The sequence below is a fragment of the Desmodus rotundus genome, chromosome 5 (assembly GCF_022682495.2).
Source record: "Desmodus rotundus isolate HL8 chromosome 5, HLdesRot8A.1, whole genome shotgun sequence".
In the NCBI taxonomy this organism is placed as follows: Eukaryota; Metazoa; Chordata; class Mammalia; order Chiroptera; family Phyllostomidae; genus Desmodus; species Desmodus rotundus.
This window is the reverse complement of record NC_071391.1, coordinates 138,925,583-138,939,246: the sequence shown is the minus strand read 5'-3', so window position 1 is coordinate 138,939,246 and position 13,664 is coordinate 138,925,583. Positions and strand designations below refer to the sequence as shown.

Below are 13,664 nucleotides of genomic sequence, written 5' to 3'. Positions count from 1 at the left end.
TGAGGAAAATCAATTTTCAAACATCCCAAGGATTTGATTAACCAAAAGAATAAAGTAGAAGTCTCTGAAATTTCTCTCCTAGTTCTTGAGTTGCTTTCAATGGTCACTGTGACCAAAAAAAGCAAGAGGGTATTTTTGTCTGCAGAGATGTGGTGGGAGAACTAACTTTATGAAGTCTGTCTGGGTACTCCTGGTCATATTTACCTCACAGGTTCCCCCCTCTCCCAACAATCCAGTACGTTTCTCTAGTAAACAAATAACACCAGGAACAAAAATCAGTTTCGTACCTCGCAGCACCAAATAATCAAGTCTTCCTTAGTATGTGTGCGTCTGTGAATGTGCACGTGAACTTCTGTGGGCATGTGCATCAATGACGTTGTTCTTCAGCAAAGAAGGGAAACCTAGACTTATTTTTTCTTTCACTCAAAGATCTAGTTTAAATCACGTAAAAATATATTTTAGGTTTGGTAAACAGGAATGGGCCTATGAATCGAGAGGACAAGAACCCAGAGTAGTGAACTCCTGTTTGGCTTTCTTAGTAAAGCCCTTTCCACAGTGAATAGTTCGGTTTGAATGGGGTATTTGGCACCTGTGTGTGAGTGAGCCTGGAAAGGTAGACTGGGGGCTATAGGGTACCTTGGGGCCAGGTTCAGGAGTTTGGAATTTATCCTGTAGGCTGACTTTTCCCAAAGGCTTCGTTAGAACCGTGAAACAATAAGATGTTTCGCAAAAGGAGAGTTCCATGGTCAGATAAATTTGGAAACTATACATGCTATATCCCTCTCAAAAACTCACACTATAATCACATATTAAAGGCTGAGTTCTGCATTAAAGGAGATGGTTAAACTTAATTCAGGCTGACCTCCCCCTCTCATAATACCTGTTAGCAAGGAATACGTACACTGTGAAAGGTGCTGCGGGGGCAGTGGGGAGCCATTGCAGGTCTTTGAAAAGAGTAATATTAGCATATGCTGTAGAAATATTTCTGAAAACAATATATATATCCTGGGTCAAGATTTGGGGAAGAGGGTGCTTAAAGAAAAAACGAGAGGCAAGGAATCATTAGGTCAGGGGCTCCTCAAGTTGGCTACCTACCAGAATCACTTGGGATTAAAAAGTTTTCTAGACTTTATTGCATTTCTAGATTCAGTAAGTGTGATTTGGGCCTGGAAGAGAGAGAGAGTGTGTGTGTGTGTGTGTGTGTGTGTGTGTGTAATACAAAAGCTAGTGTCGGGAATTTATGAGTCCAAATTAATTGTGAGGATTATGATAGTCCACTTAAAAGTTAGTGAGACCAGTTCTTGATATAGGCTGTGGGAATAAAAAAATGGGAAGGATGAAATAAGCAAAGTAAGGCAAAAATCTACATGCCTTGACAAGTGATTGAATGTGAGGCTGGCATAGAACAGGGAGGAATTCAAAGAGGTTTTAAGCCTGGCCTATTGAGGAGGATGAAGGTATAACTATTGGAGGTTAAAGTTAGGGGACAAGTCAGTATTTTGAGGGAAGAGGATGTTCTGGCCTTGGACACTTTGTTTTGTTTTGTTTTGTAGAAACATCTCAGCAACAGCACATGGTGAGCCATTGCTGAGGGCACAGGTCTTTATTGGAGAACTGGTGTGGGTGGGACATGAGGAAGTTTCCCTCATTCCAGGAAGATGAGAACAGTCCTGGCTGCCCCTACAGTGGGATATATGGGGTGGGCGGTGTCTCCAACCAGGCCACACAGTCCAAATGGAAGATACCAGTCAGTCACAAAGTCATGAGAGTGTCACACAAGCCTGGCTGTAGGCCCAGGCATCACATAGGAGCCTGGGTGGCCTTGGATGTGTTTTGATTGAGATGCCACATATGTGAAAGTTTACCAGGCAGTTGGAAATGCAGGTTTCCGATGCAAGAGAATGAAGGAGTCTAGAGCCACAGAGAAATGGTACTTACAACTTGGGATGCCCAGTGTTCCAAGGAATGAAGTGTAAAGAGGAGGAAAGCCAAGACTAAAACCATGAGAAAACCCGCATTCCAGGCTTAGAATTCAGTAAGAATGGTCAGAAAAGCAGAACAGCCATGAACTGCCTTGTGAATGCCAGGGAGGAAGGCATCCAGAAATGTGCATTGGTTCAGTCAGGACCCTCTTCTCCCAGCCAGATCTCCTAGCAGACAAGCCTGTGCTGCAGGCTTTGGGTCTGACTTCCAGCTCTACTTCTTTACGTTGTGTTCTTGAGCAAGTGTCCTTAACCTCTCAGAGCCTCGGTTCCCTTGTGTATAAAATGAGGATTCCATTGCCTCCATGCTATGGATAAGTGCCTAATGTAATACCATGTAAAATGGCAGATAATGGTATATATATTACACTATATTATGTATTATTATTATTATCTTAGTGAGGTGTCCTTTGACTCTATTAAAAATTAGTTGTAGAGACAAAATAAGTGAGAAAGAGAATAATCAACCATATTTCTATTATCTTAAAAATCAATTCTTTGTATTCAAATTGCTCCATTTATCATCACTACAATTTTGAATGCTTTTGAACTTAGCTTTATGCCCTAAGAACTTCCTCTCATTTTACTTAGTTGGCTTATTTATCATTTTATTTACTCAACAATTTTTTAATCAGTGGACATTTAAGTTGTTTCCAACGTGGTTGTTTGCTGTATTTAAAATGATGATCTAGCAAAGATGTGACAATGGAAGCAAAGATCAGAGCAAAACAGGGATTTGAAGATGCTATGCTGCTGGTTTTGAACATGGTGAGAGGGGACCGTGAGCCAAGGAATGCAAGTGGCCTCTAGAAATTGGAAAAGGCAAGGAAATGGATTCTCCCCCAGAGCCCCCTGAATGCAGCCCTGAATACACCTTGATTTTAGAACGTCTGACCTCTAGAACTGCATCTTGGTGATGAATTGGGACGTCTATATTATATCAAGAGACCAATGGAGAAACAAGAATTGAAATAAAAGAGTCTGTTCATGGCCATGATATTTTCATTATACAGACAATATCCAGAGATGTGAATACAGCTGTGATAGAGTTATTGATCATGGCTTACACACTGAAGACTGTCTGTGCCAGAAATGTTATTGGAATCATTCATATTTCCCCTACAGCAAGCAAAGCAAGGTGAGATAAATGGGTTCTATTGTGTGCAAGCTCATAGCACCTATGTTGGTGAAAGTGGGTTTAACATATTATCATTATGGATCTTCATCAAAAAGAAATTCAAGGCATTTTCAGCTTTTCTGTGGACAACCTTAGAGTCTCACCTTTCCTGCTTCAGTGTATCCAGGAAGAAATTCCAAATTACAGAAACATGGTCATTGTAGCTCAGTCTCCTAATGCTGCAAAAAGTTATCTTCTGAGAGACTCTGTCTGGGTTTAGCTGTAACCCATGGAGAAGCTCAGTGTACAGTGCTGGACCTGGATGATGGTTGCCACTTTCCTCCTCAGAAATGCTACTGTCCATCCCAGCCTGGAGTTGTCATTGATGATAGCCAAAGAGAAGCCACCAACAACTGTAATCTGAGACATTGGTAGGAGCATCGTAGTCCTGGTGGATGACATTATCAATGATGTGGAAAGTTTCGTTACAGCTGCGGAGATCCTGAAAGAGAGAGGCGCTTACGAGATCTATGGCATGGCCACTCATGGTGTTCCGTCTGCAGAGGCCCCTCGCCTGATTGATGAGGTGGTGATGACCAGTAATGTCCCTCATGAGGTGCAGAAGCTACAATGTCCCCAGATAAAGACTGCGGTATCAGTTTGATTCTTTCTGAGGCAATTTGGAGACTCTACGATGGGGAGTCCATGGCGTACCTTTTTTGAAACATCAGTGTGGATGACTAGCTTTCATGGTTTCCTTGACCCGGCACTCCTAAGGAAAACAGTGCCAGCAATTATGTACACAGTGTTCCCTCTCAAGGGAGTCAGATAGTCAAGAGGGAGACAAAGCCAATGGATAAATGGCCTTAAATGTGTACCCTCGTCATTCTGTCCCTTAAAGAAAAGTCACAGGCACTTCCCTGCAAAGAATCTGAGAATATTTTGGTATTGAAAAGAAGTTAATGACAGATAAACTTTTAACTCTATAATTGTTCATTCAGTTGCTTCAACCGCAGGGAAATGTGTGTTAATGTTGAACTTGGTTAGGGAAGCTGAGTGCTCTGGCACTGTTTCCATGCCAATTGTCCTCTCCTTAGCCAACCTCACGTACTTATTTTACAGAGAATCATATTTTTCTCTGAGAAACTACTGTGCCTACAGCCATGGAACAAGTGCGTGCTTGTAGCGTTACTCCCCAGCAAGGGTGCCAGATTAGAGGATAACGCCCTCATTGGGTGTCTGCGTCGCTCTTCAGTTGCAAATAAAAGGATCTGTTGTCTTGAAAAAAAAAAAAAACCCTTAAAATGATGATCTAATTAACTTAAGCATTAATATAGCCCTTTAATTTTTATTAATTATTTCCTTTTGGATGAACTATCAGCAGAAGAATTATTGAGTCAAAAGGTATGAACAGTGAACGATTTAAAAAATATATTGCCAATTGGCTTTCCAAGAGTTTTATCAGTTAGCATAATTTCCAAGGCTTGTACCTGTCAACAAAATCTGAGTGTACCAGAGTTACTGTGTCCTCACTGGAACTAGTAATCTCATTATTTTTTGTATTTTTGCCAGCATAATGGAAACTGACTCACAGAAAAAAGTTCATTGTTGCTTAATTTCTCTTTTGATTGAAAAATGGAGTTAAATAATGAATAATTTCCCATATGTTTGTTTTACTAATTATATCTTCTCCTGTAGAAAAGTCCCGTTGATATTAGTACAAAGGTGACCTTGTTGATGATCCATTTGTTCACTTTTAAAAATTAAAGGCTTAACTATAAAAAACAGTATATAGGGTCCTCAAAAAATAAAAATGAAACTGCCTTATGACAGCAATTCCACTTCTGAGTATTTACCTGAAGAAATCCAAAACACTAATTCAAAAGAATATATTCACCCCTATGTTCATTACGGCAGTATTTACAATAGCCAAGCTATGGAAGCACCCCCAAATGCCTATAAATACAATGAATGGATAGAAAAGCTGTGGTACATTTATACAGTGGAATATTCCTCGGCCGTAAAAAGGAATGAAATGTTACCCCTTGTGACAGCACAGATGGACCTGGAGGGTATTATGCTCATGAAATAAGTCAGAGAGAGAAAGACAAATATCATGTGATTTCTCTTGTGTGTGGAATCTAAAGAGAAAAATAAACAAAAAAATTGAAACAGATTCATAGACATAGAGACAGAACTGGTATTGCCAGAGCGGGGGGACTTTGGGGAACTGGGTGAAAAAGATAAAGGGAGTAAGAAGTGCAAATTGGTAGTTACAGAATGGTCACAGGGATGTAAAGCTCAGCATAGGGAGTATCGTCAACAACAATGTTATAGTAACAATGTAGGGCGCCGGGTGGGTACATGGGACATCAAGGGGACCACTTTGTAAAGTATGTGACTGTCTAACCACTAACCACACCTGAAACCAATACAACATAATACTGAAAGTAAACTGCAGCTAAAAAGTTTGAAAATAAATACATTTTTTAAAAATTAAAGGCTTATGGAAGTTGCCCTTGGAATGTTGAAAGAAAATGAAGAAATGGGTAGGATATTCTGTCAGTCAAAGTCTTAGTCTTGAACATGGTGAGGAGCATTTAATAAAGGGAATATTTGCAAAGGCAGGGTAAGGTTAAGAGAAGCTAAAGGGTTGGTGCCTTGCCTAGGCCTGGCAACAATGGTGGCATTTCTAGGTTTGAAGTGTTAAAGAGAGGGCCTAGGTAATAAAACCCAGAGCAATAGTTAGTTATAGGAAAGGGCTCCCTCAGAGGAGCTGCAGCTTTTGAAAGAGAAACACAGTAAACCCACGGTTACCTGGCAGGGAGGGAACAGGGTATGAATATCTTGACCTGGATGACGTCTCTGATCTCCTGGGGTGCCTCCCATTGGCCCAGCCTGGCTGTCAGAGGAGAGTTAATGTAATCCAGGAAGGCCAGTCTCCCCTGAAGCCCTGAGCAGGATAAAAAAGAGAGGTGAATGTATTTGGAAGAACAAATGGGAAATATTCGGCAAAGATACTCTGACATTAAGTTATTTTAGAGTCGCTAGGTAATCTGAGCCTTCACAAATTGATTCAAGATTGTGGATCTAAGGTTTCACTTAATTCAATTTTTGAGTATTATTAACAAGCTATTTAGTTACATAATTTAGCCTTCAACTAGAAACAAAACAGAATGTTAATGCCATTACTTGATCTTTTTCAGGACTCTGAATAGTAGAATTTATTCCTTGCTTGAAGGAAACTTTATTGGGTCAGAATCTCAGAAGCAGGAAAGAAAGAAGCACTGCGAATCTCAGAAGTGAGTAAGAAGGCAAAGGGATAAGCAAAGGGGAAACAGTCCAGGAAGGTTAAGAATGAAAGGGATTCTAGTGAGTCTACCCCAGACTTTCAGATTCAGTAGGTTGGATGGGTCTTAGAAGTCTGTATTTGTCACCAGGATTCCAAATCATTCCGATGGAGCCAGTGGACTGTCATTTGGAGCAAGTGAACAACACAAGGTTTAGAAAGAAGCTTCAAAATCTACAATCTCATAGACATTCATGAACTCAACCGACAAGGAAATGCCAAACTTGAGGATGTTAAAACAACTCATCAGGAACAGGGATTCCCTTGCTTTGAAAGCCAGTGTTTGCAGCCACAACTGTGTATGCCAGTTCATAACAATGGTGATCTAACATTAAACACACCCTACAGGCTGAGCCCTGTGACAAGCATGTAATATGCGTTATCTCGCTGAAGCCTCTCAACAGCCTCAGGAGGCACTATTAGCATCCACATTTTACAGAAGATGAAACTTAGGCTCGTTACGATTAAGCATAAACCTCAGGCCCTGAGGTTCCTAGTTTGTCTTCCTTGTTATCTCTATCTTTCAGAATTTTCTTATATTTGTTTTATATATAATATCCAGAGTTTTTAGTAGTACCTAATGGGTAGAATAGAGAAAAGTATGTCTACTTTATCTTCGTGGAGGCAGAAGTACTTTAAAATATTTTTTAAACAAAAAGGATCATTATACTTTACTCTAGCAGAGTCATTGTTCTCATGCCTCCACAGCTCCCCAGTCTTTGGCCACGTATATAAATATTTGTAAGAAGTTAAAACCACAGTTCATAGCATTATGATGGAGTACTTAACACCTTGGGCTTTGGCCTGAGTTCTAACTCCACAACCGACTGACTATGTGATCTAATATAAAGACTATATGGGGACCCTGGACTTCTACCTCCATCCCCAGTACCCCTTCCCTCCTTGCTGAGGAAAAGTCTCAAGTCAATGTCTAAGCTCCCACCAGCAGAACCTAGGAAAAGAAGAGCAAAGTAATCCCAAAGCAAGCACAGGAATGAAATAATAAAGACAAGAGCAGGAAAATCAATGATACTGAGAACAGAAAGACAATGGAGAAAATCAACACAACAAAGAGCTGTTTTTTCAAAGGTTGTGTGTTTGACAGAACTGAAAAACTTCTATCAAGACTGACAAAAGGAAAAAAGATAGAAGGCACAAGGACCACGTGGCGACACAGCAAGAAGACAGCCATACCGGTCAAGGACTGAGGCTCCAGGAAAAACCAAACCTGCTGCTACCTTGGTCTTGGACCTGCAGCCTCCAGCACTGGGAGAAAATGAATTCCTGTTGTTTAAGCTACCCAGTCTGTGGCATTTTGTCATGACAACACTAGCAGACGAATAAATCTGCCATCTGGGAAGGGTCTCCCTCCACCACGGAAAAGACACCTCATGCTCTATAACTTTGATGAGCTCCATCTGCCACCCTTGACGGACTTCTTCAACGACAACCCTGGGCACTTGTGAGCCCCTCCACAACAAAAGGTCCTTGGCCCCCAGAGTGGTGGGGATGGGGTGGAAGGGAAGACCCAGCAGAGGAACTTGGGTGGGCCCAGACCACGGCGAAAACCTTCCTGGTCACAGGTGCAGACGTTCCTCATGGCTGACAGAGCTGCATCTCTGTAGGTTACGACTAACCTGCTTGTGAAGGGGCTGAGCCTCTGGGAGACAAGGGTGAGGGGAAATTGGATTCTTCTTCTCACAGGATTCATTGACTTGGTAGGGACCTGCCTTTTTTAACCAGACTGAGGGTGGCCTGGAGAGGCAAGTTATGAAATGACGAGTGACCAGCAAAGATTCTGACTGCAGCTATCCGCAGCAAGACCCATGGATTTGCATTCCTGAGGAGTTCTAGAAAGCCTTGGGTAGAGGACTCATTGAAAGGCTGGCCTCCTGGGGTAAGTAACTACTTCAGAGTCTCAGACACCCCTTCAGGCCCCAAAGCAAAGGGTGACCTCTCAGTGTGGGGAAGTGAGAGACAACTGGGTGACGAGAGGCTTTGTAGTGGCCTGCATGTTCTCACTTTGCTCTGAGCCTCAGCTACCACAGCAACCTTATCCTTGGAGTTTTTAGATCTAGATTTGGTACTCAAATTGAACAATAAGTGATGAGATTGTGTATGTTAGAGCAAAAGGAAGTCCACCGTTTTATGCATGGGTAATGAGCAGAAGCAACAGATTCCTGCCTTTAATTGTTTTTTAACTTAAGTCGAAACAACAGTTGTACAGATGAGGAAGGGAGAGAAAGAGAGAGAGAGAAGAGACACTGGGGCCAAAGTATTACACAATGTGGATATTTCTAAAACTCAAGGAGAGGCACAGTGTGGCTATCCTTAGCACTGAGATTTGAGGAAAATGCTCCAGCCTGGGAGTGAGAACCCACACTCCTACTTTCAGCTAACCCCCAACTTCTTTACCTATAAAGTGGAGAGGTTGGATTAAATGATGACAAAATATTATAAATCTAGGATTTGTCATTTTACTTAGATTTTTAAAAGTGTTTACATCAAACCCCATCTCTAGGTTCTCCTTCCTGAAGATGAGATGGCGGTCTACGTGTGCTCAGTGTGTGTGTGTGTGCTGTGTACATATAGTGTGTGTGTGTACGTGTGTGGTTTAGGTGTAGTGTATAAGTGCAGTGTGTGTATGTGTTGTGTGTGGCATATGTGTGCAATGTGTATGTGTTATGAGTGGGTTGTGTGCGTAGTATGTGTGTGTTTGATGTGTCCTGCACTATTTACTCTTGCTATCCAGAGCAACCCCCTACATTGCCCCATCTACACTGGATTTCCGATCCTTCAGAAATCCTCCCTCCCACACCCAGCCAAATAAACAAGAACACATGTGAAAAGTCTTTCTTATTTCAGTGCCCCTTGAGATGCAGCCAAACAGCTGGAATTACATGCTTTGTAGAGAGCCAGAGACGTGGCATGGCAATGAGAAATTCAGTTTGTATTTGGAAGCCAAATTCCTTTACCCAAATCTGAGAGGGCAAGAAAGGGTATAGGCTGGGCTGTCTCTTGCTGGCAGCTAAAGGTGTGTGTGGTTTTTTTGTGTGTGTAGGGGTTATCTTTCATTAAAATCTCTGTCTTTTCTAGTGTTCCCCTCTTTACATGTGCATTTGCATCCCAGACTCTAATTTTAAATTCAACGTCTTCTTCCTTCTGCACTTCTTCCTCTAGTTTTATTGCTACTCATTTATTTCTCCAGCCCCCTTGCTCTCCCTTCTTACTCTGGACAGTGGCTCGGGGTTTGATTCCCTGCATGGAAGTAACTTGAGGTCAAAGCAGGGAGATGAGAATGCTGTATAATCGCTGGATGCCTCAGAGCCTTCAATACTTCTACCACCTCGGTTATGGCACAGTTTCCTCTTGGTTCTGGGGACTACGGAGCTGCCAGGGTCCAGCTTGCCATTCCACATCTGTTTCAGTCATGTGTTGCTGCTTAACAAATCACCCCCAAATTAAGTGGCTTGAAACAACATTCATTTATTTCCCTCATGAATCTGTGGTTTGGGCAGAGCTCTTCCGCATGGCACTTGCTGGGGTGGCTTGAAGCTGAGGGGTGACTCCACAACTGGGGTCTCCAGTTATTGGAAACTTACTCACGTGTCTGGTGTTTGTTGCTCGTTGTTGGCTGGGACTTTAGCTGGGATTGTCAGCTTGGACTCCTACATGTGGCTTTTCTATGTGACTGTTGATTTTACTGTATGGTGGCTGGTTTTCAAAAGTGAATGTCACAAGAAACAAGGTGAAAGTGCATATTAGTTTTATGACTTAGTCTCAGAAGTCATTTTGTATCACTTCTGCCATACTCTACTGGCTGAGGCAGTAACAAAGTTCTGTCCAAGTCCAAAAGGGAACGGCATAGACTCCAGTACTCAGTGAGAAAAGGGTTCAATGTCACATTGTACAAATTGTATGTGTAGTATATGTACATGCACTATATAGTAGCAATGCAGAGTACATATATAGTCTTATTGGTTTAAACTTATAGGCAGAGATGGAATTTGTAGTAAGGGATGTTATCACATGGGTGCTAAAGCTTGCACTTTTGCTCGAATCCTATGATAGGCAGAATGGCCTCAAGATGGAGCCAACGATTTCTGCCCCCTTTTGTACATCCTTTATAATCCCCTCCCCTTAAGTATGGGGGATATGTGAACAGATGGGTGTGTTTAGGTTACATAAGATGGCAAAAGATAAGAGATTTTGCAAATGTTATTAAGGTCCCTAATCAGTTATTTTGGGTTAATCAAAAGGGAGATTACCCTTGGTGAGCCTGCCCTCATCAAGTGAGTTCTTTAAAGGTAGATTCAGTTCTTCCCTAAAGAGAGAGGTTCTCCTGCTGGCTTTGAAGAAGTAAGCTGCCACTCTGTGAGAAGGCCATGTGGCTACAATATGAGGGTGGCCTCTAGGAACTAAGAGCAACCTCCCAGAAAACAGCCAGCAAGAAAGCGGGAACCTCAGTTCTTCAACAGCAAGAAAATTCTCCAGCACTTTGAACTTAAATTTGGAAGAACTCCATATGAGAACACAAGAGGGCTGACATCTTGATTTCAGCTGTGAGACCCTAAGCAGACAACCAAGCTACCCCTGACCAACAGAAACTATGAGATGATAAGTGTATTGTTTTTATGCGATGATAAATGTGCATTGCTTTAAGCCACCAAGTTTGTGGTAATGTGCCACACGGCCGTAGAAACCTCACGCAAGTCATGACCATGAGCTCTACTGGCAAGAAAAATTTATCGAGTAATTGGAGAAATTCATGGCAGATCCAGTAGCAAGACTGTGCACATGCTTCAAGACCAGCTCAAATGGCACCTCCAAGATCTTCATGGAGTCCCTTCAGCTAGACGTAATCTCCTGCGTCTGAAACCCTATAGCTTTGTTTGTACCTCTTCCGTGGTACTTCTCATATTCTACTTGTATTTATCAGTGTACATGCTCTGTCTCCATGAATGGATCATAAAGTCCTCTGCGTAAAAATGTTGCCCCATTTATTTTTCTGGCACCAAAGTACTTAGCATAATTGTTTGCATATCAATAAATGTTTACTGATAATTTACTAGGTAATTTTCTCAATGACAGAACTTCAACTTTTATTTGTTGAGTCAGTTTGAGAATACATTTTGATATAAGGAAAATCAAGAGATGATCTTCACTATTATTTTAAGGGTACTAATTTAAAATATAAAATCTAGCTAAGCATTCTGATCTTCATTTGCAGTCAGTGAGAAAGTTTCTGTCATTTGAGATTCTGAAATTAAGCCTATGAATGTTCATCCAATAGATTCTGGTTCCCAGACTCTGAAACTCTCTGCCAATACAGAATCACAGATCTGAGTGATCTTTATTTTTATCTTAAAAATGAAGAAAAGAATTTCGAAAACCATTGGGACAAGCTGCTATGTAGCTATTACCTCCAGAATCAGGGCCATTATGTTTATGAAGGTGGGGATAACATTTCTTCTTGGAATACTAAACCCAAGCCTGCTTAGAGAGACAAGTAGCTTTTAGCTCCTCTTTTGAATTTAGTTTTGAAACACTGAGCACAGAGTAAGCAGAAAGGCCAAAGAGTGTGAAATAGACATGCTTTTAGGATGGTAATACTTTTTCAGCAAAAGCAACCAGCAGTTCATGGACAACCAAGGAGGTTCATGGAGGTTGGTTGGTGTGAGCCCTGGGAGGCTCCTCAGGTCTCGGGGAACCCCATCAGACTTGTGCCTGAAGACCTACACACCACAGGAAACTGTTTTTGCAAGCTCAATTATTAATAACAAAAAACATCACCATTAATAATCTTCCTCATAGCTCTTATAAAAGTAAAATAAAATTGTAGTACCAAGAGGAATTCTTTTTGGGCCAAATTATTAGTCAGGCCCACGATTACGTGCTCAGGGGAGTGCCAACTCATGACTCTGGGCTCAAGAATATCTTTTGAGGACTTCCAGATCTGGGCCTTATATAAATAGTGAGTAGCTAAAATACTACGTTTATATTGAGAATTTGCAGAATTTCATATACCTTATCTCACTCTACCTGGGGATAGGCAAAAGCTGTCCTCTCCTAATGCGGGCTACTACAGGCGGGTGAATTTCAGGGACCATAATTATTAAGGCCTCAAATGGCAGCCACTGCGTCAGGAAATTGAGAGTGTGTGTCCCGCTCTGGTTGCTAGTCTCACGAGGTCCCAGACAGTGGGAGCCAACAGATCAGATCACTACTAGTTAGCATCACGCTGGTGTTAAAGGCCTGAATCAGAAATTAATCTCGCCCAGCTGTTCTCTGGTTCACACTGTGGTTATCCCCGTGGTCAATAATAAAACTGGATGTGACAGGTCCAGATTTTACATTTCATATGGAGGACAAGCCAACATTTGTGAAACCTACCGAGAATTATTTTCCAAAATCCTGGCATGTAATCTGTGGTCTATTTGCTGTTTAGATTCCAGGCAATCCTTGGAGCTCAGTGGCTCCTTATAATCTGGAGGGAGGTGGGATGGTAAGAAGCTGAGAAGAGAGCTGGTATCTGGCACTTGCTCTCCCAGAGTTATTGGGAGGTGGCAGGGGGACTAAGTGGAAGGAGAATTGTAGGATTTGAGTAGCAAGAAAGGGGGGTAAGTAAGCTAGGCTGATTCATCTCTGCCTGAGCTTCACTTGGAGAGGTTTTTAAAAATGCAGATTTCTAGACCCAGCTGTAATGAATCACAGTCTCTGGGGGTTGAGCCCTATAATCTGCATTTCAAACAACTAGGTAATTTCGATGCACTGATTGGTTTGCAAACCGATGGAATAACAAATAACAGACTGCAAGCAACAGTATAAAGAGCACTGGACTAGGAGTCAGGGTCCTGTATGTAAGTACTACCACCGGCTTGCTGTGTGACCTTGTGAAGACAGTTTTGCTTACCTGGGTCTCAGTTTCCTCATCTATAAGATGGGTGGTAGACCCAAGAAGTGTACCAGCACCCATGTTATCATTCAAAGACTGTCTATGACACAAATTTCTGGAGCCATTTAGGGGTTCTGTGAAATTCTCTTTTTAGGTGCAGGGAGGAGAGGCGATGGGAAAGAGAAGCATGGGTATGATAGGCAGGGGGGAAAGAATCCCAAGCAAGTGGCTTCTCCTTCAAGGTGGATCCTGGTCTTGTGGAGCCTGACTCTTACTTAATTTGAGGAGTCCTCTTTAAGGAAAAGAACAAAACCACCATTG

At 41.9% G+C, this 13,664-nt stretch overlaps 1 pseudogene; it reads left to right on the top strand.

The window, feature by feature from the left end:
- Positions 1-2,902: 2,902 nt before the first annotated feature.
- LOC112298059 (phosphoribosyl pyrophosphate synthase-associated protein 1 pseudogene) lies at positions 2,903-3,843 on the top strand (annotated as a pseudogene).
- The last annotated feature ends 9,821 nt before the right edge of the window (positions 3,844-13,664 follow it).